Source organism: Notechis scutatus, chromosome 4, assembly GCF_049901735.1.
Source record: "Notechis scutatus isolate UNSWTSFEM ecotype Mainland chromosome 4, rNotScu1.2, whole genome shotgun sequence".
NCBI classification, from domain to species: domain Eukaryota; kingdom Metazoa; phylum Chordata; class Lepidosauria; order Squamata; family Elapidae; genus Notechis; species Notechis scutatus.
In genome coordinates, this window is record NC_142012.1 from 137,292,082 (window position 1) to 137,318,370 (window position 26,289).

General features: G+C 35.8%; 1 protein-coding gene and 1 long non-coding RNA gene across 3 annotated transcripts in view; both read right to left on the minus strand.

Annotated features, from left to right (window-relative positions):
- Positions 1-2,204: 2,204 nt before the first annotated feature.
- Positions 2,205-9,384, minus strand: LOC148130928 (uncharacterized). Its single transcript, XR_015749474.1, has 3 exons — positions 8,350-9,384; positions 4,723-4,953; positions 2,205-2,691 (listed from the first exon to the last, which is right to left on the minus strand). It is a non-coding gene; the product is annotated as an uncharacterized LOC148130928 (long non-coding RNA).
- Positions 9,385-21,211: 11,827 nt separating this feature from the next.
- The window catches only part of IRS1 (insulin receptor substrate 1), a 41,962-nt gene continuing 36,884 nt past the window's right edge, over positions 21,212-26,289 (minus strand). The window contains exon 2 of one of the 2 annotated variants that reach the window (XM_026664269.2): positions 21,212-22,371. The gene's annotated coding sequence lies outside the window, so the exon portion shown is untranslated. Of the gene's footprint in view, positions 22,372-23,138; positions 23,658-26,289 lie in introns of those variants that run through there. The other variant, XM_087965044.1, reaches the window with a different exon arrangement.

The window sequence follows — 26,289 nt, forward strand, 5'->3', positions numbered from 1 at the left end:
CCCTCACTATTCAAACTACACTATCCATCATGTGAAGATGGTTGAAGCCAGACCAACTCTGAAGCTAAAATCCAGGTAGTGCATGAAAATATAAAGCTTTCAAATAAATGGTTTGCTGATGCACTCCTAAAGAGCTACCATTGCTGTGTCATTCTGTAGAATCACTGGCCCATGAAGTTAAATAGAAGTAGCAGCAGTAGTAAATAGCTTCTCTCCAGTGCTTATACATTAACAAGTCTGCTTCCATTTCTGTTGGCGATATTCTAACATTCCAGCAGCCCACATATGCTCCAAAGCAGCTGTCATTCATTAAATATGAACTGCCAAAGGCCAGGGTCCTCCCAGAGAAGTTCACAGTTGGCTTTGCAAAGAAAATAAATAATCTCCAGGTCTTGCACATCCATTAGTTATGATGCAAAGTTCTTGTGCTATATATACGTAGTGTGTTTTTTCAGACTGGGCATAAGCAGCCATATTAGATCAGCTAGTATATCTCTCTTGGACAATATGCATCAATTTTGAATGAAATATGCTGTTTTTCAAATATAAAGACCCAGCCATAAATCAGGAAGAAAAATTGATCTTAATAAATCATTGAGTATTGTGCTCCACAAGTGTTCAAAACTGTAAGTCTCAACATCCCAGACTCAAGGAAGAAAAAAAAGGAGACTTTTTTCAATTATTGTTGTGTTAATAATTGATGTTTCAATTATTTATACATTTATGTTTTCATTGATCACAATCACACTATTGTAGTATTTTAAATTGTATTCAAAATAATGGTGAGAAAATCATGGGTTATATTTGGGAGAAGTTGATCCTGAGTCACAGGACAATTAATTCTCTTTGATTTTGGTGAGATTCACATAGGGTATACTTACAATGTCTGTATTATTAAATATCCTGGTAAATACAGGGCAGAATCCTTAATAGAACAGGGGAGAAGGGGAAATAGCAGATTTGTAACTTCTATTTCTGGATTGACTTTCAGTCAGATGCATGTAAGAGTTTAGACCAAGGATCTTCAAATTTGGCAAGTTTAAGACTTGTGGACTTCAACTCCCAGAATTCATGAGCTAACATGACTGGAGAAGGAATTCTGGGAGTTGAAGTCCACAAGTCTTAAAGCTATCAAGTTTGAAGACCCCTGGTTTAGACCAATGGAGATAAATACATTTAAATCAGTCCAACTTTCTTTGCATTTTATTGTTTTAATGAATCTTATTTTCACCTGCTGTGAACTGATTCTACTCCAGGCTTTTTACAAGAAAATCAACCCGGAACGTTTGGGTTTTATAAAGAACCCAAAATTGGTTTCAGCACTTATAGAAGTATGAGATGATCATTGTATTGCTAGGTTTCTGTTTGAAGGTGGCTGTCTCTAGTAGTGCCTAAGGCCAAATCTCACAGGATAAAAGATGCATATTTGTGAGGAGCATGTTGAATACATTTCTGGTTCAATGTGATATCTAGCAAATCCCTTTCTGCTCAAGTTACCCTGTGTTGTATGGAACCTGATGTCTTTTACTGCACATCTTTAATGAACAGGCTGGTGTTTAGGTCATAATACATTATTACAGGAAAAAAGTAGCACAGGTTTATGCATAAATGGACATGAGAGAGAAAAATATAATCGGAGCCATAGCAGCCAGAACCACATGCAAACCATATGGCATGCTCAAACTGAGAAAATCCAAAAATAGAATTAAACACTTCATATGCCCAGGAAAAAGCTTTACCTTAACAACCAATGTCATCAAGATGAAAAGGCAAAGAAAGCAACATGTCCATTACTCAGAACAGAAAGCATTGTTCATATTATCCTTACTAATCCCCTTGTCATAAAATAGGCCCTCCATATTTCTTTCAAAATCCCTATGGAATCAGTTCTCATTCCCTTTCCCCCATTTATGTAGGGTTCCTGTTACTGCTAATTCTGAGAGTGTCTGTTAATCTCACTAAACTGATGTGTCAAGTTAGTTGGGGGGAGGAAACCCAGCTTTCTCTGTCTTGAACCCACCTACATTCTTCTCTCTGTTCCAAGCAAGTTGTCATAATTGAAGTCACATTTCCTTACTCTGACATCATGACTCTCATTACATTCTTTATTGCTCCTCAGAAAACAGACTTTCAAGGATGAAGTTTGGTTTATAAAAACAGTGACCTGAGTTATAGTCAATTCACTAAAATGTAAGAATCAAGGAATCAGTCTTGGTGCAAATACTCTCTGTATACATTCGTCAAGAGTCAAGAATCATAAGGTACAACACTTAAACAGTCAATATAAATTAGGAAACAGTCATATAAATTGTAAGGATATAAGTGACAAAGTTACAGTCATACAGTCACAAGTGGGAGGGGATGGGTGATAAGGAGTGATGAGAAGATGAATAGTAACAATAGTGCTTTGTAAATAGTTGGACAGTGTTGGACAGGGAATTATTTGTTTAGCAGAGTGATGGCATTCAAGAAAAAACTGTCCTTGTGTCTAGTTGTTTTGGTGTGCAGTGCTCTATAATATCGTTTTGAGGGTAGGAGTTGAAACAGTTTTTGTCCAGGATGTGAGGGGTCTGTAAATATTTTCACAGCCATCTTTTTGACTCGAGCAGTATACAGGTCCTCGATGGAAGGCAAGTTGATAGTAATTGTTTTTTCTGCAGTCCTAATTATCCTCTGAAGTCTGTGTCTGTCCTGTTGGGTTGCAGAACCAAATCAGACAGTTATAGAGGTGCAGATGATAGATTCAATAATTCCTCTGTAGAACTGTATCAGCAGCTCCTTGGTTATTTTATTTGCAAAATATAAATGAGTAAATGATTAAACAAGTTGAGTGGTAGTGAAGCAAGTTATGGTCCTCTTGGGTATCATTTCAAAATAACTGACAAATTAAAATGGTTAAAAATGAAATTGCAAGAAGTAAAAAAGTAATTATTAGTCATGAAATTATTATTCAAATTTTTGCTGAATTGCAAGAAAACTGGCTTGCTATGCATGTACAAATAAATAAATAAATTCTTCATATTCATCATCTACCACTACTGAATATTAAATAATTACTTAAGAGTCAATATACTGCACTCTTAATCAATTAAATACTGCAAAATTAGAACACAATTTTCAACCTCTGCTTACCCATCAACATTGTTCTTTGCAGTGTAAGTATGTGGCAATAGCTGCGGGAAGTTGTGAGCAACTCTATATCAGCCTTAACAAGGACGGGAGAGCAGGCACAATATATTTCAGAAATCCTTTTCAATCATTTAGCTGCATAGGAAGCATCTGTATTTGCTTTTAGGTGTTTTGACTGTCTGTGTGTGCCCACGTGTATTTTATTTCTGGGGCTAGTCAGGTTGTGTGGTGCATGCATGTTGATTGTGTATGTGTGAGCATCCATGAGAATATAATTGAGGTGGCTATATCTAGATTGTCTCTGAGTAAATGGAATGTGAATTTGAGGATCTAAATTAGGAAAAAGTATGTGCAATCTCATTAAGGCTCATTAAGACCTTGAGGCTCAGCAATTGGACTTTGGGGGGGGGGGAAACATCTCCCAGTGGTTCCACTGGAAAGCTTACCCAAACAAATTAGGAAATACAAGATTTGGGATTAACAAAAATGTGGGTAACAACTTTACAATTGGTTCATGGGAACTGGACTTAACCAATAAGCTAGCATCCATGGAATAGGATTTTAAAAAAGTTATACACTCTTATGCAAATTGGGATATGTTTTAATATGTTTAACAGTGATCAAAAGCTGTCTTTGATTTAAAAAGAGAGAACAAGAGAAAATACTATTTATTTTAAAAATTACATTGTAAATGTTATGAATAAGATACTTCACCCAGAAATCTTACATTTTGGCTTCTTTACTGGGTGGAAACCTCTGTGAATAGGGCCAGTGGGATATTTTCTCTTTCAGCCCATAAATATACTATTGGTTGATTTGGGGGCCCCTGAAGAAAATCCTTGAGGGAATATGTAAAAGGTTCATCTGTGCCTTTACAAATCAGGACCTGATTATAGCCCTGTTTTTGCAATTATTTCAGATCTAGCTTGTCTGGCATCTATTTTTAGCACCAAATTGTTTCCTCAAGAAGAATGTGTCTGCTCATTAACATTAAAGGGATGCACTGGCAGGGTATATTGTAAGGCTCTCTTTTCACTATTACCAAGACTGTCATTTAAGAATAAAACATGCAAATTTAATTTTCAGGATAGAGAACAAGAGGGAATTTCTGCTGAGACATCTTTTTATTTCCCAGAATTAGCAATATGAGGAAAAGATGAAACAAAGGCAACAAAATTTATGTATTCTAGTGCATTGTAAGTGTTCTAAAGAATAAAGTATTGGAACAACATTTCATTAATATAAACATGAACTAGTCTGAATACTGGCAGATTTAAAGGATTCCTGGAGAAGAGGAGGCTGTTAAGTATTCCCTGGAGAATAAAAGGGAAACCTATCATTTTACAACTTTTCATTCTCACCATGATAATGAGGAAGGAGACAGCCCAAAGTAGTTTAGTATTTGAAGAACATGCAAATAGTGCCCAATACAGAGGTAAAAAGATAATAATAAGGACTGTTTGCACATGAATTTATGATGACAGCTACTTCATTTTTTATCTAAGGAAAAGATAGAAAGCAACAATTGATAGTGTCCCTGAGAAGGATCATGATCTTAAAGACAGTGGGCATGGTATCACAATCTAAGCTCACCATTATTTTAGAGCAGGTGAATAGATGATGAGATCTTCACTTCACCCAACATGCTGTCTTCTCTTTTCCCAGTTTTAAAACAATGTTATCCAGCTCTATGAGCTGTGACATGTGGTCCATCTATAGTACTTTGTATTTATGTCAGATAAGAGATGAGGGCCAATTTTGCTCCTACTGGAAACTTGAGTCTCTGAGGACATCACCATCTTCTGGTCTCTAGTCACTGCAGATCTGTTGGAGGAAGATAAGTGTGTGGGAGAACAACTCTGTAATCATTCTCCCAGATGGAAAGAGTGACTGATCAATTGGGCTACACAATGTTTGACCTGCAGGATATGCATAAATAATGCTTCCCTATCTGTAGATGAGGTGCCACACAGCCTAACCTATGAGATGAAAAAGGCATGGTTATTTTTTTCATGGGACTGAAGAATTAACAGCACATCAGTCTGTAATCCCCCCCTCCCCATTTCTATGCATGCTTCTCTTGCTATCCTTCAATTGGCACATATCATTTTGAAATCAGTTTTCCCAGCATGGGGGGGAGGAGGGGGGCTCTTCATCCAGGTAGAACTGCACTCTCAGGTACTAGCCAGATTAGACTCCCTCACAGTAGGATCAGACAATTTACCAAAAAAAGAAAAGAAAGAAAACCAACCAGATGCTCTTCATTTCCCCCCAGCTTTTCTTGCTGAAGACAGCAAGAAAAGCAGAGGGGACAAAGGGGAAGCATTAGATATATTAGATTACGCCCCTTCTCTCCCCATGGTGAGTGGGTGAAAGAGAGAGGTGAGAAGCACTAGAAAGTGATTCCCTCAAGATGGAATCATGAGATTAAAGAACTGAAAGCAGAAGAACACCCCACCCCCCAAATCCCTCAGCTCCTTCTCATGCAGACACGAGCCTTCACTTGCTTTGCTCGGAGGCAGAAGAGGAGTATAAAGTGGGGTCAGCATATTTTTATTCCAGCATACTTTCTCCGGCCTTACAGAGGAAAATAGATTTTAATGCTACCCTTCAGAAGAGCCCTCTGAGTCTGACACCTTTGTGTATGCATTTTTTGCAAACAATGAAACAACCTCTTTTGTTTTATTTTGGATTGTAAAACAATTGGCTTTTCTTTCATCCTGTCCAAATTACCTGGTAACCAATTTTCCTAACTCTGTCAGTTTGACTTGTAATATGATGATGTGTTACAACTGTTCACATTCTAATATTTTGTGAACTGAATTGCTATTTTTCTGAGCATCTAAAACACTGGCTTTCCACACAGAGTTCTTTACAACTATACTTAGAAGTTTTAAATACAATGCTCAGTCCTAGGTTGTAGGGTAAATATAAAGCAAATTACTGTTTAGCTGGTTCATCAACAGCCTGTAATCCTTTTGCAGACCAAACTTCTTTACATTAAAAATGGCAATGGCCCAAATTAATATTTTCACTTTCTTCCCCAATGTTAATTTGATAAGGCTGAATCCTAACCATCAAGCTAATGGCTGTTATTTTGCAAGAGTAGCCTATCATGCTTTTATTCTGAGAGGATTTTACCTTTATTCTGATTTCATTTTACCTCCTGCATGCTGAATATGAACATGAAAACTTTGCTATCTTCAAAAGAAGAAAACATCTTATTATCCTCTAGTCTTTCCTTCCAAATGCAAACCCTTGATTACAGGGCTCAGGGTTTAGGCAAACATTGCTTGCCAACCTACCCACTGGCATGAATAAGTTAAGGGCTTCTGGCAAGAAAAAGTACTTGTGTAACAAGGCAGCAACACAGAGGCCTAATTTAAGGCAAAATCACAAGGGAAGGAAGAAAAACCCTGATTTACAATCCAGCAGAAGCTGTAACTTTGGAATGCCTCATAAAAAGAACATTATTTCATTGTTTTATTTTACAATCAAAACACTTCGAAAGTTTCAAAGGAAAGTTGTAACATTTTTGAGCCCATGGGAAAGTTATAGTGGACCTCAAGAGTATAGGAAACTGCACATTTGAGAATGTGCCAAAGTTGACAATTAGATGCCACATTTTACTGTATTGCAGACATTCTCTTTTCCCTGTCTTAAGACTTTTTCTTACACCATTTTATTTCCCAGACTTAAGCTTGGAAGTCAGTGAATGAATTCCACATGTACTATATAGTTTGTACTTTCACAGACTCCTAAAAAGCCACAGTATCAGATTTCACAGTACTGTGAAAAAGTTGGAAGAACTTCAAAGCACTTCTGAGACATCTATTACTTTACTAGAGGAGGAACAATAGTTTCACCATAGAAGGACGAAATGATCCTGCAGTTCCCAGATGAATAGTGCATGAACATTGATATATGTATATTCACATACTCTGAACATCACTACAATAATGTAAACTGGTTTGAAAGGTTGCAGACAAAAAAAAGATATGGTCACCATTGCTAATCTTGTGACAAATATCAGAAAATGCCACTTAAAAACTGCCCAAGGTAATTCCTAATTTAATATTATCTCATTGGAGTGGAATATTATCATCTTATTGAAGTTAAATATTCGTTTTCTACAAAAAGAGTGGGATATATATATATATATTTTGCTTTATAAAACATCCCAGAATAATCTGTACAGGGTCATATAGCAGTGGTAACCTGTAGGTGCACCCAAACCCAAAAAAGTGCACCCACACTTCATTCAACACACCCCTTTTCACTAATACTTTTTTCCCTTGTTCTCTTTCTGATTCCTTCTTTTTTTGCACCAATTAAGGCGCAGAGGAAGCTGCAAATCCATTGCTGAATTTGAGAGCAACATGATATTAGGCCAGGGATCACATGTGGCATTAAAATTACAGGCTGTATTCCATTTTATATATTTTCTTAAATGTATTTACTTACCTTTGCAGAATGTGTATTATTGTAAAGGTCTTAAAATAAACAGCTATCTAGACATTGCAGTTGTATCATTGAAAACGCAGGGATCCAGATCAGGTCACAAGATTTTTTTTATACATACCTTGTTAACATAATATGTTAACTTGTCTTAATTTACGTAGCCTTCAATGTATTAGTAGTGATACAATCAGGCTATTGAAATTAATGGTTACACTGTTTAACTGAACTAATTTATTATTCTTACTGATTTATAAAGCACTGTTAAAGTTAAAAGGCTTCTGTTAAAATGCCCCCCCACCCCAGCACCTCACTGCCTCCATTGGGAAGGCAGGAATCAGATTTTAAGCCCTTTTCAGAATAAAGTTCTGAGTTTGGAAATGTCTCATATAAATTTCCTTCCCTACAGCTGCTACAGATTGATTCTCTAAAACAGGGGTCTTCAAACTTGGCAGATTTAAGACTTGTGGACTTCAATTCCCAGAATTTCTCCTCCAGTCATATTAGCTGAAAAATTCTGGGAGTTGAAATCCACAAGTCTTAAAGTTGCCAAGTTTGAAGAACCTTGCTCTAAAAGGACTTAGTTATGGAAGAAGGGGAGGCTTATCTTTTTGCCTTCCTAGCTATCCTATTACTTACTTGCTATACTACCCCCGAAAGTTATTTGCATATCATCTGCTTGCATAAGTGCATTTCAGAATTCTCAATCCTGGTCAGTGAGAAAAGAAAAATATCTAAAGGTATATGACTTTTATTCTTTACCTGTGTGTTTTACCTTTAAAATCCTAAACAGGTCATGAGAAGAAGTTTACTGGGTTCCATTTTTGTCCCTTAAGATAGCATCTGACAAAGGTGAAAGGGGAGGGGAAGAAAAGTAAAGTTTGGCAATATTTAATAGCATCTCCATGGACAGGTATAGTCTATCTGAAACAAGAAAAAAAATTTTAGTTCCGGAAACGATCCAGGCAATAATAAATACATTCTCATGGAGCCTCCCAGCTCTGCAAGATCTCATCCTATGAAATTATTAAGGAAATGAGAAAGTATTAAAATCCTTTGCAGGTGAAGTAAGTAGGAATATAATGGTCAATTGAAGTTTCACTTCAGGGTTGTTTTATATGCATTTTGTCAAACAGTATAGAACTGCTCTGCAGTTATGCTAACCTCTCCCGATTTGTCTTTGCTAGGATAGAAAAAAATCAGCCTAGCAGCTTTATCTTACTGGACATTGCATGATTGTGTAATTAAGCCTAACAACTATGGCTAGTTAACTAAATCTGGAACCTTTTCCATACCTTGCATACAAATTCACTTTTTGCAGGGAGTGGGAGAAATCCGTTTGGACTTTGAAATTGAACCATTCACAGGTACTTTATCATCAAGAAAAAGAAAAATGTGGAATTATGGCAAAAGGAAGGCAACCACTTCAGGTTCTGTTAAACTATGGCACATACTTTCTGCACCTGTGATTCTTCTGAGACCTGTAGCAATAGGCTGATATCCAAGCCAGGTGACTTGCCAGATTCTGAAGCTGGAAACAACCCAAGCAATTTATTTTTTTAAGTCTCTTTAACACTAATTTGTCTCCTGTTTGGCCATACGTCATTCAAAGAAGCAAGCTAGTCACTTCACCTAGTCCATGCAATGGAAATCCCCAGGAAAGGTTTGCACACCCCATGTATGAACAAGAACCTGCTTTTCTGTGTACAGAACTGAGAGCTACAGAAACAGACCTGGAAAATGCTCAGTGACATCAATATGGCACTCAATAACAATAAATGTATGGAGAATGTATCAATAGAAACTGCAGTCACTTCAGTATCTGTTCTCCAACCTCCTGAAAACTAAACAATTGAACTTGGTTAGCCTTCACCAACTAAACTGTTCACTTGAATTTCTGCTGCACCTCCTTCTGATGAATACCATAGATGCCAAGACCAACCTGCATTTCAGTTACCAGACTGCCATTGCTGAACAACCATACGACTGATTGAATTCATACAATAACTGATGCTATATTAGCTTAATGGGATGGTGATAAAAGTGGGTATTGATCTTTATGCTTGTAATTATTACTATTCTTTCACCTATTCTTTGCATTTATTGTTGGTATGTCATATATTTACAACATATATATGGCCAAACAGGACCTTAGCAAACCCATTAAGTAAAATCCTAGGAAATACTTATGGAAGATTGGACATTTAGATTGTGAGGGTTGAAACTTGTTGGGATAACTTGCCCTGTGTTTACCATTTTCAATCTTTCCACACAGAACAGAGATATTGCATGGCTTGAGCAAGCTAAGCAATAGCCAATCCGACGGAAAAAGATCAGTGTCTTTTTCCCAAGCAAACATCTTTCATAAGGGAACTTGGATGGCAATAACAATATTTTTCTGCTCCCCTGTCCAATGCACACCCACTTGCCTAGTGGGTGTGCATTGGACAGGGAATGACAACAGATATGGGAATGTCTCCCAAACCCCCAAAAGACAGATCACCACAAATCAAAGGTATTCTAATTGATCAAAGGTATGGCTACCATAACTATTAGAACTATTTTTATTTTCAATATTTATAAATTGGTTCTACCCAAAGGAGGGAGTTGTTGAAAGTTAAAAGACGTGTCTTTTTTTAACACTTCACTGGCTCCATAGGGAGACAGGAATCCCCTCAGGTTAAAGGAAAATGCCAAATCCCCTCACAATAAATCCACACCTAGGAAGGAATCTATCTATCTTAGGGCAACCTTCCTTTCTGGATTTCACATGCACCTCAGGATCAAAACCCAAGGCAGGACCAGCTCAACTTGCACAGGAAGGACAATTGCTTTTTGACAGAGTCAGAGATTAAAATCAGCACATACATAAACTACAGCCCTCAAGTCCACACCAAGGACCAATCCCACTATAAAACCAAATCTCTGGACCCCGTTTTCTCGGTAGCCTATTTCCAAAACCAAACCTCTTTCTTCTTTGGAATAAATCTCCTTTCTCACAATATGTCTGAATTTCATTTTTTATTTGTTCTTGTTCAAGTCCAGCTGGTGGAACCCCTGAATTATTATTCTAATAGTACTTTAGTGTATATATTAATATATGCCTGTATATGATTTACAAAATCTCTATGAGATACATTGACTTAATATGTATGCATGTTTCATTAACAGTATTAAAGATTATTTCACCATTTATTGGTATTTACTGGGTTAATTTTTTTCCAAATATTTATCAAAGGACTTCTGAGATCCACAATGAAAATAAAGTAGTTAGGTGACAAACATAGATCTGCTAAAATTTGGATGATGCATTAATCCACTGAGTACAAGCATGTTCTGTTACTTTAAGTTTATAATTAAAGACTTAATTTCTGCGTTGTTGGCACATGAATCATCCCATCACCTAACAATCTTGTTTAATGACAGTACGTGTTCCTCATATTCTCTGATTACTATGAAAAGTCAAAAATAGAGCTTCTTAACATAATTCAATAATAAACATGAACAGCTTAATATTGTGCTATGTATTAGTATAAAGATAGTTTTATTCTACTTGGCAGGGACTTGAAAATGTACAGTAATTGCACACAGCGAGTAAGTATATTAAATATATATTAAAAATACTTCACCAATATATATTTCCCAGGATTTAAAATAAAATGATAGCAAAGCCTTTATATAGATTTGTAGTTTGACAACATAAAATACTCCATGCAGAGACCAGAATGGCATAAGTGCATTAGATTGGGATATGTGGGACAGATGGGTAAGGCAAAGCCATTGGGCACCAGCAGCTGTTGCTGCTAAAAGAAGATAAGGGGAATAAGGGGAAAGGCTGAAAAATTGTGGGGTATGATGTACTGAATCCAGGCACAGAGTTAGCTAAGGAGATAAAAAGTAGTAGCAAACTAGACACAGACCATATTGGAATAGGAAGGTGTGATGAACAAGTTACACCATCTTTGCCTTACTCACTCCATGAAACCAATGGGCGAGCACTCATCAGTGGAAGATCCAACCTGGAACTAAGGAGGAATTTCCTTAAAGTTAGAACAATTAATCAATGAAACAATTTGCCCTCCAGAGTTGTGGGTGATATGGTTTTTTTTTTCAGGGTAATTTGTCTAGTTTGGCCACCTTCCAAGCAATATGTTATCCTTGTAGATCAACAATTGGAATTGGCAACTCAGTCATTAACAGAACCAGTTGGTAAGTGAAACTGCAACTGCTTATGATTTTCAGCTTTTCTTTGCTTTACAGACATGCAAAAGTCGTAAATATGAGCATGGGTTGCAAAGGTATTTTTTACCATAACTGAACAATCACTAAACGAGACAGTCACTGAACAAGAACTACCTGTAATTTATTTGTCCAATGGATAGAAGAAAACAACTGTTCTGTTTCATGACACCTCTAATTTGTAATTTAGCTGTGCCCAGTAGAAATATCCAGAATTCTCTAAGGAGTATGACCATTGTTGAAAATTATGGTAAACATTCAAGTTACTGCTTTATCAACATAGTGCAGACTTCTAAGGTATCAGGGAAAACAGATGCCTCCCATCCAGTGTACCGTGAAGCTGTGAAAAAGAAACTGAGGAAGTTTAATATAAAATTGGAGAGAAGTGGTTTGTATTTAACTTCTACTCTTCAATACTTTTCTCAGTGACTAAGACTAAGAGTTAGAGAGAATATTTATGAAATTTTCAGGGGACAGAAAATTGGGTGATTTAGCTTATACTCTGGGAGACAAATAAAGCTTACACTTAGATAATTGGGCTAAAAGGAACAGAATGAATTTAAAATAGGCAAATGTGAATTTTTTTTCACCTAGGGGCAAAATATCAATGGGTGTAAAATAAAAAAGTATCTGTCTAGGTATGAAAATGATAATTGGATAATAGTTGAAAACTATATGAATCAGAAGAGAGATGCAGCTGCAAGAAAAGCAATGCAATTATAGAATTGCATATGCTTAGAAATATAATTTCAAATCATTCTATTACATTTTACTCTGGCAAAACTGCTCTGAGTACTGTATCTAATTCTGTCCTAATTTTTAAGAAATATTCAAAGAAACAGATTCAAAAAATGAGAAGGATGATCAGGACTAGAAAATAAGTGCTATGAAGACAGATTGAAATTTTTGAGTCAACTTACCCTTGAGAAGACTGAGGGAGGATATGATGTCATTCTGAAAGAATATCACACAGAAAATCAAGATCTGATTTCTCTTGTTTTAATAATGAGTCGTTTTATCCTATTTAGTTGATTTGTAAAAAAGCTAGAAAATTTCGAATTTAAATACAAAGGATTTTAAAGATTAATATTCAACTGAAACTAGAACTAACCTTAGAATACTTTAATTTGATTTCCTAAAGTATTAAATTTGAAATCGCTCCTTCAAACATTACGATCCTTGATTGGAAAAGATTGCATATTTTTTGAGGATATTGCCATCTTGGGGGGAAAAAAAAACCAAAACTGATCTCTAAATTTAAAGAGTATCTCTCACAGACCCCTAAATATGAGGAAACTACAAATTATTTGTGAATGAACTAAAACTAACTTAATCTTTTCTTGGAAAGCTCATGTTTGTTGCACATATTCCTTTTATCCAGAAATAAACTTGTTCTAGTTTTTTGGTATAGAGGTATAGGTTCTCTTCTTAGATATGTTTCCTTCCTGTGATATTAGAGGCAGGCAACTGGTCAAATTGACAAAATGACGGACATTTTTCATTGATACAGCTCACCTTTGGATATAGTCCATTTATGACTTATTATTAGATGGATTAACAATTGTCAAAGTTTCTGCAGCTAGAGAAGCCAACATATGTTTAAAATGATCTATTTTCTGTCTCTTGATAATTCTCTCATGCTGACTTCATACTATGCATATGAATGGCCACTGGCAAAAGTTCAAACACTTTTAATAAAAGTATGTTTCTAATATTCAAACCAACTTCAGAAATAAATGCATTGCTACTTAAGCAAGATTCTAAGAGTTGAAATGAATTTAAATGCATTTCAAGAATAAACTTGATTTTTTTCTAATTTTTAATGCTATAGAAAGTTAGTCCAATGAAATGTAGATTGCTGTTGCATCTAGAGTACAGAAAGGGCTGAAATCTCTTTCCAAAAATGTGTAAGTCTGCAGTAGCAAGCTTTAGATTTAACAGAGTTGGCTGGTAAGAACTAAACATCCGAGTTTGTTCCTTTGTGCTACAACAGCAAGCAATACCCGTTACTTCAATGAAACAGGTATGAAGAGTGCCTTATTCTCACAGCTGCTGTATTTTTTGAAAAGAAGCCCTGAAGGGCATAAAAAACTAAAGCCAAAGAGCAAACACTCAGGTAGAATAAACCAACAGGTTTCTGCTTATATGCTTCTGCAAACATAATCGTTGCTATACTTGGAAATCCCCCTCATTTTAACCTGACATATGTTACTGTTAGCAAAGGGAAATCCCACCTACTTCAATGAGACGTGGCCCAACTTGCCTGCTTCCCAGCTCTTGGCTAGCTGACTGCTAAATAAAAGAAATTGCACGTTTTGGATGGGAGACAATATGCTGTTTTAGATATCATTTAGCAACTAAACTTTGCAAAACTTTTATGCAACAGACTGAAAACTGAAATTTGTATTAGATTTCAGTTTGCAGTAGGTTGCATAGAAGTGTAACAAACTCCATGGAATGAAATCAAAAGGCATATGTAATATTTTATTTATGCTGTCAAATAAAAAACATGGAACAACATGTGATGACTGTCTTGAGTAATATATTGTACAATAATTAATTACAATAATTAAGACCCATCCAGAATGAATATTTGAAACTAAAGCCACCTAAACTCCCCCCCTTCACAGCAAATTTCACATAACTACAGTATTGTGTAGCGGAAACCATTTCTAATCAATAGACATTTGCTGTATAGATTGTTTCCTCGCCGCTTATATTATTATTTCACAGAACACTAAAGCAACTATTTCCAGTCAAATAGTCTAGATACTATACAATTAATAATTATTTCTTATGGTAAAAAAATGTCTAGTAATCAATAGTTAACATACAAATTGGAGACATACAAATTATTCACATTATGTAAGAGAAGCAGAGATTGAAAGTTTAAAGTACAATATAGATATTACATCATGACATATTAAATATGAAGAAAAGGGGGTTGGGGGCTCCTATTTTTATTGTAGATTATCTGTGGAGATATGTATATACTATATTGTCACTATATTCATCTAGATTATTCTTTGGGAGTTGTTTGGAAATCACTGATGAATTATGCATAATTCAATGATATGCATTTCTAAATACATTTCATATGAATTCTACAATTTATATGAATTCTACAAATGACTTGTGGAATTAAATATGGAGGAATGGAAGACTTTCCACTCATGGAAGGAGGATTTTGTACATCTATGAAAGGATAGATTTAATCAATAATTCTGAAACAAGAAAGACTAAAAAAAAAAAATAGTTTCGACCAAGTTCCAAGCTAGTCATTCTCATGAAGAATTGTACATTATAACAAAAGCCAGGAGCAGTCTCAGGAAAAGCATTCTCAATTTTGTTTTAGAAGTTCTAAGGCAGTCTGATGTGGAACCAAATTAGACCACAATCTAAGGTAGTAAACATTCAAAACAATTGATGGAAACCAAAGATTATTATTTTGCAAAGCCAATAAACCTTCAGTCCCCAAAAAGACTATTGTAGGGGAACACTAAAGGTACTACTTTAGCATCAATACTGGAACAAATATGCTGATCAGACTGTAAAAACCTGGTGCCAAGAGGACAATCAGTTGAGTGTGAGACAGCATAGAAGTGTATGAAAATGAGTGAGAATGAATGAGAATGATGAGAATGTTTAGTAGGAAAACCTTCATTTCAGCTTTTCTGGTAAGTCAGGAAGTGTAGATAGGTAAGATATCCTCTTCTGAGATTGGCCATAAAAAATAACCAGTAAGGCCTGTATATTATGACTTCGTGAGACCATCAACAGAGAAACCAGGAAAGCTGGAGAAGACTACAATGGACACCTTGAAGCCATTGGATCTGGAATTATGAAGAGCTTCATCCTTCTTCTTCTTTTTGTTCGTAGTAGTATTAGGCAGGGTAGGCCTTGCATGTTCAATCAGCAATTTATTCCATGACAATAATACCAAGCACGTAACAACAATTTGCAGATAGTGAAGAAATCAATATATGAAGAATTCATTTAAGGAGCCAGCAGGAAATATAGGAGATATGGTGGTGTTCCTTGAGCAAGTCAATGGTTTTGGGAGTCTGCTACCCTTAAAACTTCTTTCTAGTAAATTATTGCAAGCAAGAAGAGCTATTATAATTAGCCTGTTTGCTAAATGGGTCTTAGTATTTTATCCATGCCTGTTTGTCCTTGGAATAGATTAAATCCAAAAAAGCTTGCTCGTGTTCTCACAAAATTGCCACTTGCCAAATGAGCCTGAAGGAATTAATTTAAACAGATATTCCTACTAAACAGATCAGTTGAAATCCCAATTTTAGAAAATGTGTAAATGCTCTACACATTTGCTGATATATCCCACAACATACACATAACATCAATGAAGAATGAGTTTATTGATTATAGATTTACTGCTATAAATATGAATATTCTTATCTCAATAAAACCTTATTCTTTTTCTATAGAAGAATTTATAAAACCAAATTTACTATCACTAAATTACAATTGTTTTATTTTAAGAAAGGTCATCAAGAAGGTAAGATGCCTTGGGTGAAATCCCTTCAGTAAAGGTACAAAGATGACAACATCTAAAATAATTATATACCCAACAATAGACTATCCAAAATATATCCAACCAACAGCTATGTTTATAAATCATGTACTGATTAGAGAAGATCAGAGGTTCAGCTCTCTCCCTTCTGTCACAGGTGATCATGTTTGTTTGTTTTTTTTGTATTTTTGATGTTTTATTTTATTTTACAAAAAGAAAAGGAGGAAACATGTAAACAAGAAGTTGGAAGAAAATATTATAATGCATATTTTAAAATCAGTTCATTTTTAAACATACATGAAACCAGACCTTGACCACACAAAATCTGATCAATCTTTCTATGACATTGATAGAAGGTAAATATATATAATTAGAAGACAGTGTATGTGTATCATTGATGCAAGATTACCAGTGTTTTCTTCTTTTTAAAAAAGGAAATGTGTGGAGGGGACATTTTGGTTGGAACATCCCATGTTTGATAAATCCACAAAGTGCAGATCTTTAGTATAAAAGTCAAAATAATATTTCAATATTAAACCATGTTACCTTTACCCAAACTAGATTAACAAAATGATAGTAAATGAAAATGAGGAACAGTAGGGCAAGCTCACAGTATATGTTTAAGTCTACCCTCCTTCACTGTACACTGTCATGATAGTCACTGCTATCTGAACACTGTGGTCTCCAATAAATGGAAAAATATGTTGCTGAATTAGTTTCATTGGAATATCATAAAAACAAGTTTCCTGTAATTTAAGAACCTTAACTATTTATTTATTTAAATGGAATATCCCAATTTTTTATTCCAAAGTTCATTCAGTTAAATATCTATCATAATAATACACTTTATTTGTCTATTAAAAATACTGTGGATTTGGAAACTTTCAAAAAAAATTAAATGCAGATAGTAATCCAAGAATATAAATTTTCCTAGTAAATCTGGACCTTATTGTGAAATAAAAATAATTTTTAATTGAATGTACTGCCATCTGCACTTTTTTTAGATAACCCAAATTCTTTTGGCAACCTATTGCATACTTTAAAATTTTGATTGCAAATATGATAATCTAAAAATTTAATATCCCAAAAGATAAAAGACATAACTTTAATATAACTCATCATCATGCTGTGTCAATGTTTGAGTTAAAAAATAGTGTAGTTATGAATAGCCCAAAACACGCACAAGAAAACTGATTCCTTTTTCTGATTAACAGAATTTACTGACCAACAAGGCTTTGTAAGATTTTGCTTTTTTTTAACTGAAGCATATTATAAGAAAGAGGAAATATATTGGCCAAGTGTATAATGTTACAAGTTAATAAAAGAAAGATTAATAACAAATAAAATGGACCACGAAGCTAAACATTATCTTTAAGTGGATAAAATAGAACTTTGCTTGCATATTTTTTATGAAAATCATCCAGACCTTAAAGCTTAAGCCTAATGAACAAAGGGAGACTGGAAGTAACAAAGGATATGCTTCACTAGATAATTGATTATCAGGCCTTATTATTTTAACACTACAGAAAAACAATACGTGTTCTCTTAATTTAATTAAAAATAGCTCAAAATGGGCGTTGGTAGAAGTTACCGTGAACGCCCTTTCTATCTATGCTGCGAGAGAGCCCAGGATGGGTTGACTCCTTCCTATGACGTCATAGCTGAGTCTGTACTAAGATATAAAAGCCAGCCCCTGGGAGAGACCCCAGCTTTGGCGAAGATACTTCACAGACTGAAAGGTGTCTCTGAAAGCCCAAAATAAATACAGAAATATGTCTTACCCTCTCCAGACAAATCATGGGAGGGGCTGGGCTCTCTCGCAGCATAGACAGAAAGGCCATTCATGGTTACTTCTACCAATGCCCATTCTCCTCCATGCTGCATCGAGAGCCCAGGGTGGGACATACCAAAGCTTGCATGTCCATGGGCAGGTCCTCGTCTGGCTCATCACACCGACTATGGAACCACAGGCAAGGAAACCTGGTGAAGAATCTAGTGACTTGGGCGTTTTGAGGAGTGGAGAAAAGATCCACCTCCGGTGTTCCAAATCTGAGGGAAAGATCCCTGAATAGAGACGGAGGAATGGACCATTCTGCTTGGTCGACTAGGCTCCTGCTGAGCCAGTCAGCCTGGGAGTTGTCAATCCCGGAGATGTGGTCCGCCGAGATCGATAACAGGTGTTTCTCTGCCCATAACCCCAACCGTACAGCCTCTCTCATGAGGGCTTTGGACCTCGTCCCCCCTGGCCGGTTGACATGAGCCTTTGCAGCCATGTTGTCCGTAAGGACTAGAACATGAGAGCCAGTCACTGATTGCCTGAAATGCTTGAGAGCCAGAAAAATAGCTCTGAGCTCTAGCCAATTTATGGGAAGGATTTGTTCCGATCTGGACCAAACGCCCTGAGCTATCTGGCCCAGCATATGGGAACCCCAACCCAGGAGGCTGGCATCAGTGGTTATCACTAGCCTGTCTGGGTCCCTGAACAGGAGTCCCCTCCAGATAGATGGGGAATGCCACCAATTGAGAGATCTCCGGATTTGTGGTGGGAGTGCGACCTTGATGGATGAGTGGCTGGTTCCTGCTCATTGGTAGGGAAGCAGGAACCATTGGAGGGTTCGGGAGTGGAGCCAAGCCCACGGGACGATACCAATACAGGAAACCATCTTCCCCAGAAGTTTGGACAGCAGCGACAGGGGGACAATTTGATGTTGCTGGATCTGGCTGATGATCTCTGCAAGGCTCTTTCCACGAGCTGGGGACAGCAAAACCTGGCACAACATGGAATCGATGACTGCTCCCAAGTGTTGCAATTTGGTTGTAGGAGAGAGCGGGCTTACAAAATGGCCGCTCACCTCGTGGTGGAAGGCTTGAATCCAAGATGGCCACTGACTACAGGAAAACAGGCTCCAAGATTGAAGAATTGCTCCTTAGGCTATACAGAGCCCCGAGCGAAGTCAGCAAGGGAAAAACACAGCAACCAGCTACACGATCAGCTGGCTTGAGCTCTTATCAGTTTGCTGATCATGTTTACGCTCCCTCCAAACTGCAGGCGTGGGGGAGGTCTGCAGACGCTGCCCAGCTTGCCTTCACAGAGCTCTGTAAAGCTGCTCCCAACTTGCAGGAGAGAGGAGAGAGCGAGCGAGCCCTGCTCTCTGGAAGAGCAGCTGCCCAGAACCCTGGGAGCTGCTTGAAGAGAGGAAAAAAGTATTGAAGATCGCTGGTGATTGCTATCTAACAGAATGCTTTCAGAGACACAGCTACTGACTGAAAGGAGCTGAGTCAAAAGCTGGGGTCTCTCCCGGGGGCTGGCTTTTATATCTTAGTACAGACTCAGCTATGACATCATAGGAAGGAGTCAACCCATCCTGGGCTCTCGATGCAGCATGGAGGAGAATTAATAGCTGCAAGGGTGATAATAAGAACTAAATATTTAAAAGTCACAGAACTAAAAGTCAATGATATGAAAATAAAGAAGAAAGCTACAAACGTAGATGTTTGCAACAGAGATAAGGGAGGGGCAACTTGCTGTGACTTAGGTACAGTACAAACCATAAAACCAGGTATAGCTGTATTAATCTGATGCAGATTTGTGTCAGTAAGAAATAACCTAGGTATAAATTCATTAAGAAAGGTTTTTTAAAATGTTTAAAATATTGTATAAAATGGTATCTCTTTAAAATTTCCATTGTCCATTGGGTGAAAACTTCCACTGTCATTGAACTGTTAAAATACATTAATCTGGTATTAAACAAAGAAAGCAAGCCAGGTATTTTCAGCTAAATTCCATGCAGCATCTTTGAGCTAATTTTGGGATGGGGAATTCGTTCATGATGAAGTCTGTTCTTAAAATGTGCTAAGATGTAAATTGTAGATCTTTTTTGCAGAGTAGATTATACTATGTTGATTATACCACCTGCAGGAAAAAGAACTATTTATATTCTCAGGTTGTGTTGTCTGAAGATTATACAGTAATCTTTAAAAGTCCATTATTTACCATAGCTTTTTTAAATCACTCAAAATGTTTCTAAGCCCTGAAAATTATGTTCTCATGATGTGCTACATCACGATTAATATGGCTCATAGAATTAACACAAGTTTCCTGCATTTGCAATACATTTCAACAAAAAGTTAACACAATAGTTTGGTTCACATGACACACTGGGCTAAAAAAAATGCCTAATGGCAAATCTGCAATCAAACTGTCTCCAAAGCTCTTCCAAGGTGTGTTGCTTTCAGTCTTCAATTTGTAAAGAAAAGAAGAAAACCTAATAAAATCTAAAGGTGAATTTATACTCAATTTTAAGGACATGGTTTGCATAGGCTAGCTTTCTAACAATTTATTTAAGGCCTTTAAAACAATGGTTTGAATACATTGTTTATATCTTGCATGTGTCTTCTTTTAGTAATCATATTATGATATTTTTTTGGTATTAATAGTTAAGAAGAAATGTTATCCTTACCACCAGGTGATGATGCTGTATGCCTGATTTTCATAGATGATTCAGTGAAACAAATTTGATGTAGACATAAAAATTATCTTGCCTACTTCATTTCATATGCTTGTGCATTTCTGTACTTTTAGAAGTTATGGGAAGTCATTGTAAAATTCTCACTGTAATAGCTATGAAGAGGATCCCATTTTATCAGATTGGGAGAAAATGGGAACACAAGTTATCATTAAGGAATGCAATCTACAGTATCACTGACCTTCGAGAGTAATGTGTTTTTTGAACTGAAACATTTTTTTACTCAGTAATATTTGAGCTATCATTCTTATTTGTAACTAATCAAGAATACCAAATACAATGAGATGTATTGATTGGGTGTAAAGAGAGAACAATGAAATAGGAGAAATAAAGATAAAACAGTTCCTAGTTTATTATGTATAGAAAGAGATTTCCAGAATTTACAAAGGCCCACATATTTCATTCCAGGAATAATTTCATTTGAAGTATTTGCCAATGTTTCAGATGTTTTTTCTTTGTACCTATATAATTCTCTATGTATATATGTGTGTGTATGCATATACACACACATACCTATACACACACATATAATTTTATAAACACACACACATACATATAGGGGCACGCTGGCGCGCACACACATACATACGTACAATGGAAGACTTAGCTTTATTTTTCTGATATTGTCTACGTTCCTGTGCAACCAACAATTTCAAATTCACACTTGCAAATACCATGCACAAATAAGTTCGCCTTTTCATAATGTTTCACAGGAAGAATAAAAAATATTATATTTTTAAAGAATTCAGCTGAATTGTAGTTATTGATGATATCAGTAAATATGACTGTACATCCAGGTTCATGGGCCATTGATCCATATAATATATTCTGAATTACAATCTTAAAAAGAATAGTACCCTAAGCTATTCTTAAAATGTCTTTTTTAAGCAATTTCCCCCACCCATCCCACTCTGTTTATAACAGAATATAGTATACCTCAGTTCCACATCAAAAAGGATGTGCTGTAGGAAAAGTTACATTTTAATTAAAAAAGTACATGTATAAATCAAAAACCTATGTTAAATATTTAATACTCTTCAACCAACATTAACAGTTTGTATGTAATAATTTACACTTATGATTTGTCATACAGGTTTTTCAGCAGCAAATTAAAATTTCATGTTTTACATAGATGAGCTAGTAGTATACCCACTTTCACTATATTATAGTGGTGGGCACATAAGTTTACTGTTGCCAGTTAAATCTCTATGATAAAGGAGGAAGCAATCATAGACTCATTGTCCAGGTGTCACAGTGCTTTTGCATGGCACACACAAACAAAAAAAAAATATTTTTAAAAAAGAAAGAGAATGTGCAGTTCAGTTAATTAACTCCTGAGGTTTGTGTAAAGTAAACAAATTGAACTGGATGCATCGTACCCATCTACTGGGGAAGAAGACTGAGGTCCTAGCTGTGATACACAAAACCAAGTGTGGATACCCATGAGTTCAAAGAAGGTTTTTTTCTGAGGTTGTATAGGTCATCATTCTGAGAAAAGAAGAAAGAAATATTACTGATGTACTATGTAACATATAAATGTTAAGTATATAATTACATTTCTTATAAATATATAGATGTCCAAGTTTACAATTCCTATAATTATGATAGTCATGGAATATTTTCTATGTGAGAAAAAATACAGCAGATAAAATATAACTAGTTTATATATAGCACGGTGAGACTAAAACTGAACAAACCATGATACTGCATAGTTTGATACATGAATCCAGACTATTTATGAAAACTGCCACAATATTCACATAACTTGTTTAGCATGTTATAAGAAGGAATATGATTTGCACTTTCAAAGCAAGTCCATGCTACATTACATTACGTTACGTTATATCACATTACATGATTTAATGAATCTAACCACAGTGCTCTTTATGGGGGAGATGGGTAATTTAATATTTTGAGAAACAAATAAATAAATTGCAGAAACTCTTGAACTTCAAAGTTTCAGATTGAGAAGAAGTGAAGAGGTCTATACCATATTTATGTGGGGAGGGGGATAACTTGGAATTTAAGAAACTATTTCTCCAAGGACTAGCAGATGGGGGGGAAATGAATAAACTATAAATACAGCCAAAATTCCTGTGCAATGCTCAGATTCCACATCTTGTCAACTTCAGCTGAAACCAATCCTGAATATTTCCAAATTTTCCCTTTCCAAATACATGATGTCCACATTTCACACTTGGGTTACACACACACACACACACATTTAGTCCTAGACTAAATAGGATATTTATGGAGGTGACAAAAATTGCTTGGAAGACATAATTCTTACTAAATTGTTGCTAAACATGCCTTTTTAGTTTCTATCTAAAATCATTTAAATATATACATTAATGTAATTATATATCTACTATACCTATTTGATAATATTTGTCTTATTTGGCTTTTTTCTTCCAATCTCGATAATGTCAAACAATATGTGGATGACTTTCAGGAAGAGGTTTACATGCCAAGATTAAAATCTAAGCATTATGAATGTACAAACCTACTGCAGAAAACTTTGTTTCAATAACTACACAAGAATCAAGATAATAAATGCAAATAAAGATGATAACCAGAACAAGCAACAAGTGCTGTTGCCCTGTGTAATTGTAGCATTCATGTTTTTGTCATTAGTATTTAAGCCATTTTGCCTTGTCTCCATCCTTCTTCCTCTTTTCTGCTCCAACAAATAACAGCAATTCTGTGTTTCTGGTCAATTTTCCATCCTTGCTGTTTTGTTTGGAATTATTCCTCTGTCACTCTTTAGGTTATGCCTGAATGTGCGAAACCAAAAATCATGTTTCACAAATAATAGCTGTAAACCCCAATCACATGATGGACTTCTGTATTTCTTCAAATGTTTGCTACTTTAGTTTACTGTACTATAGATGAATGTTATTAATATTTTGTAGAATGAACTCAATTTAAGAGTACACATAATTCCTTTTAGGTGGAAAGCTATTATGAACTCCCTCATTAAATGAAAGAACCAAATTCCTATACATGCCTGTTTAGGAATAGATACCCATGTACATGGAAGTATGGGGCTGGGATTATTACAGATATTTTACACATGTACACATTACAATATTTGTAGGAAATGTCCGCAATTCAGCTTGCCTTTTACTGTTCTGTTATTAATATGTTAATAACAATAAAAAAATTCAATAAAAAATTTCTTAGAGATACAGTATGTAAGGATTGAAAGGACTGTCTGTGCTACAAAATTTGCCCAAGAAATCAAATGTATTTGGTGTGGTTTTTCACATGAACTGAAAACCTGCATGGTATAGCATGAAGGATTTCAAAAGAATGTTCTTGCAGAACTTCTCCATATTCACAACTTTCTTCTGAACCTCTTACCAATTTACAGGGGAGTTCCGCTTAGAACTGCTATATGAAACTTAATATAGAGTCACAGCTCTAAACTATGTTGATCCTAAAATTAGACAGTGCTACCATACTTCGTTAAAAGGGCCAGTGACAACAAAAAATTGCCTCCTTTAAACTGGGAAGGGTTTACTTTTCATATTTGGCTGTTTTCCAGAATTGCTGAATAAAGAGTTTGGTTATAGGCTATACAGGTTATACAGAGCCTGTATACAGAGCCTCCTTAGGCTATACAGAACGAGCGAAGTCAGCAAGGGAAAAACACAGCAACCAGCTACACGATCAGCTGGCTGGAGCTCTTATCAGTTTGCCAATCGTGTTTACGATCGCTCCAAACTGCAGGGGGAAGTCTGCAGACGCCTCCCAGCTTGCCTGCACAGAGCTCTGTGATGCTGCTCCCAACGTTGCAGGGCTCTCCTGAAAGAGCAGCTGCCCAGATCCCTGGGAGCTGCTTGAAGAGAGGAAAAAAGTACTGAAGATCGCTGGTGATTGCTATCTAACAGAATGCTTTCAGAGACACAGCTACTGACTGAAAGGAGCTGAGTCAAAAGCTGAGGTCTCCCCCGGGGGCTGGCTATTATATCTTAGTACAGACTCAGCTATGATGTCATAGGAAGGAGTCAACCCATCCTGGGCTCTCGATGCAGCATGGAGGAGAATGTAGTATGTTCTGCCATACACATCAAACCCTGTTTCTTTAAGATATTTTGAATAGAAAAAAGCAGTGTTAATTATTTTTTAAAAATTAGACATTTTTCTTGAATAGCTCAGCTATCCAATCATGAGAAAAGGAAGAAAGTTGTGAGAATACAAAATTAGCTATTTTTCTAATTCTTTTTTCTTTAAAAAAGTCATATTCAGTGTTATTTATTACTTACACAAATGATAAAAGGGTATTGAAAATAATAAAAATATTCAGATCTACACTAGATCTTTTTCAACCTATCAGAGTTGTTGGACTTTCATTTATAGAATGTCTAATATGGGGAATAGACTGGAAAAGTCTCATCATTATCATTAAAAATGGAATCATAATGACATACATTTTGTTTATGGGAATGTAAAGAAGAACACTCATCCCCCAGCTTTTGAAATTAATATTCTCAAAAGATAGATAGGAGTGATGAATATATTGCACATATTATAAATTGTGAATATTGAATGACACAGCTCAGACCAATCTCTATTATTTCTAGAAAATTAATCTCACATTCATGAATGGCATAACAAAATAAATGTCAAGATTTTGACATTGTTAGATAATTTGCCTTACTGGAGATAAGATAAACTACACGGTAAAACATAAAAATTAAGCTCCGTATAATTCTGCCAGTCCCAGAGTTTAAATGCGAAGGTTCTTTTTCCAGGCTCTTTTGATTAACAGACTTTTCGCCATTCTTTCCTCAACCTTGACATTAGGATCTATCTGGAGATGGAAGGATTAGATCTGACAGGATTGGGGAGAAAAGGGCTGGAAGAATCATATTTCTTTGAAGTCATCTAGTTGTTAGCACTCTCCTTGAGAACTCTTAAGGCTACCTGGGGGCTTATCTGTGCTCTCAGAATCATCTGTATCAGAGTACAAATGGGGGTGAAATCTTTTTGGAACTGTTGAAAGGACTATGATAGATGATGTCTAACCCTAACTGTAACCCTCTGTTGAGAGACAGCTGCTCAATGTTAATATATATGGACTCTTTAAGAGAGGACCTTGCTTTCTCTTTCAAAGTCCACATTCTGGATATTAGATATGGGAGAGTTTTTCAAGAGGACAAAATATATTAGATAGGTAGGTAGGTAGATAGATATAAAGATGGATAGACAGATGGGCAGATAGATGGATGGCATTTGTACTTTTAGAATTACGATAGCTACTTCTCATGATATCTTTCTGCTGATAATATTGCATAGTTCTGCACTAAAATTCCTTATGAAATTTGCCACAATAACCATTTGTATTCTTCTCGGGAACTTAATAAAGAATAAAGAGTGATAGGTTGTGTAAGATAATTATTT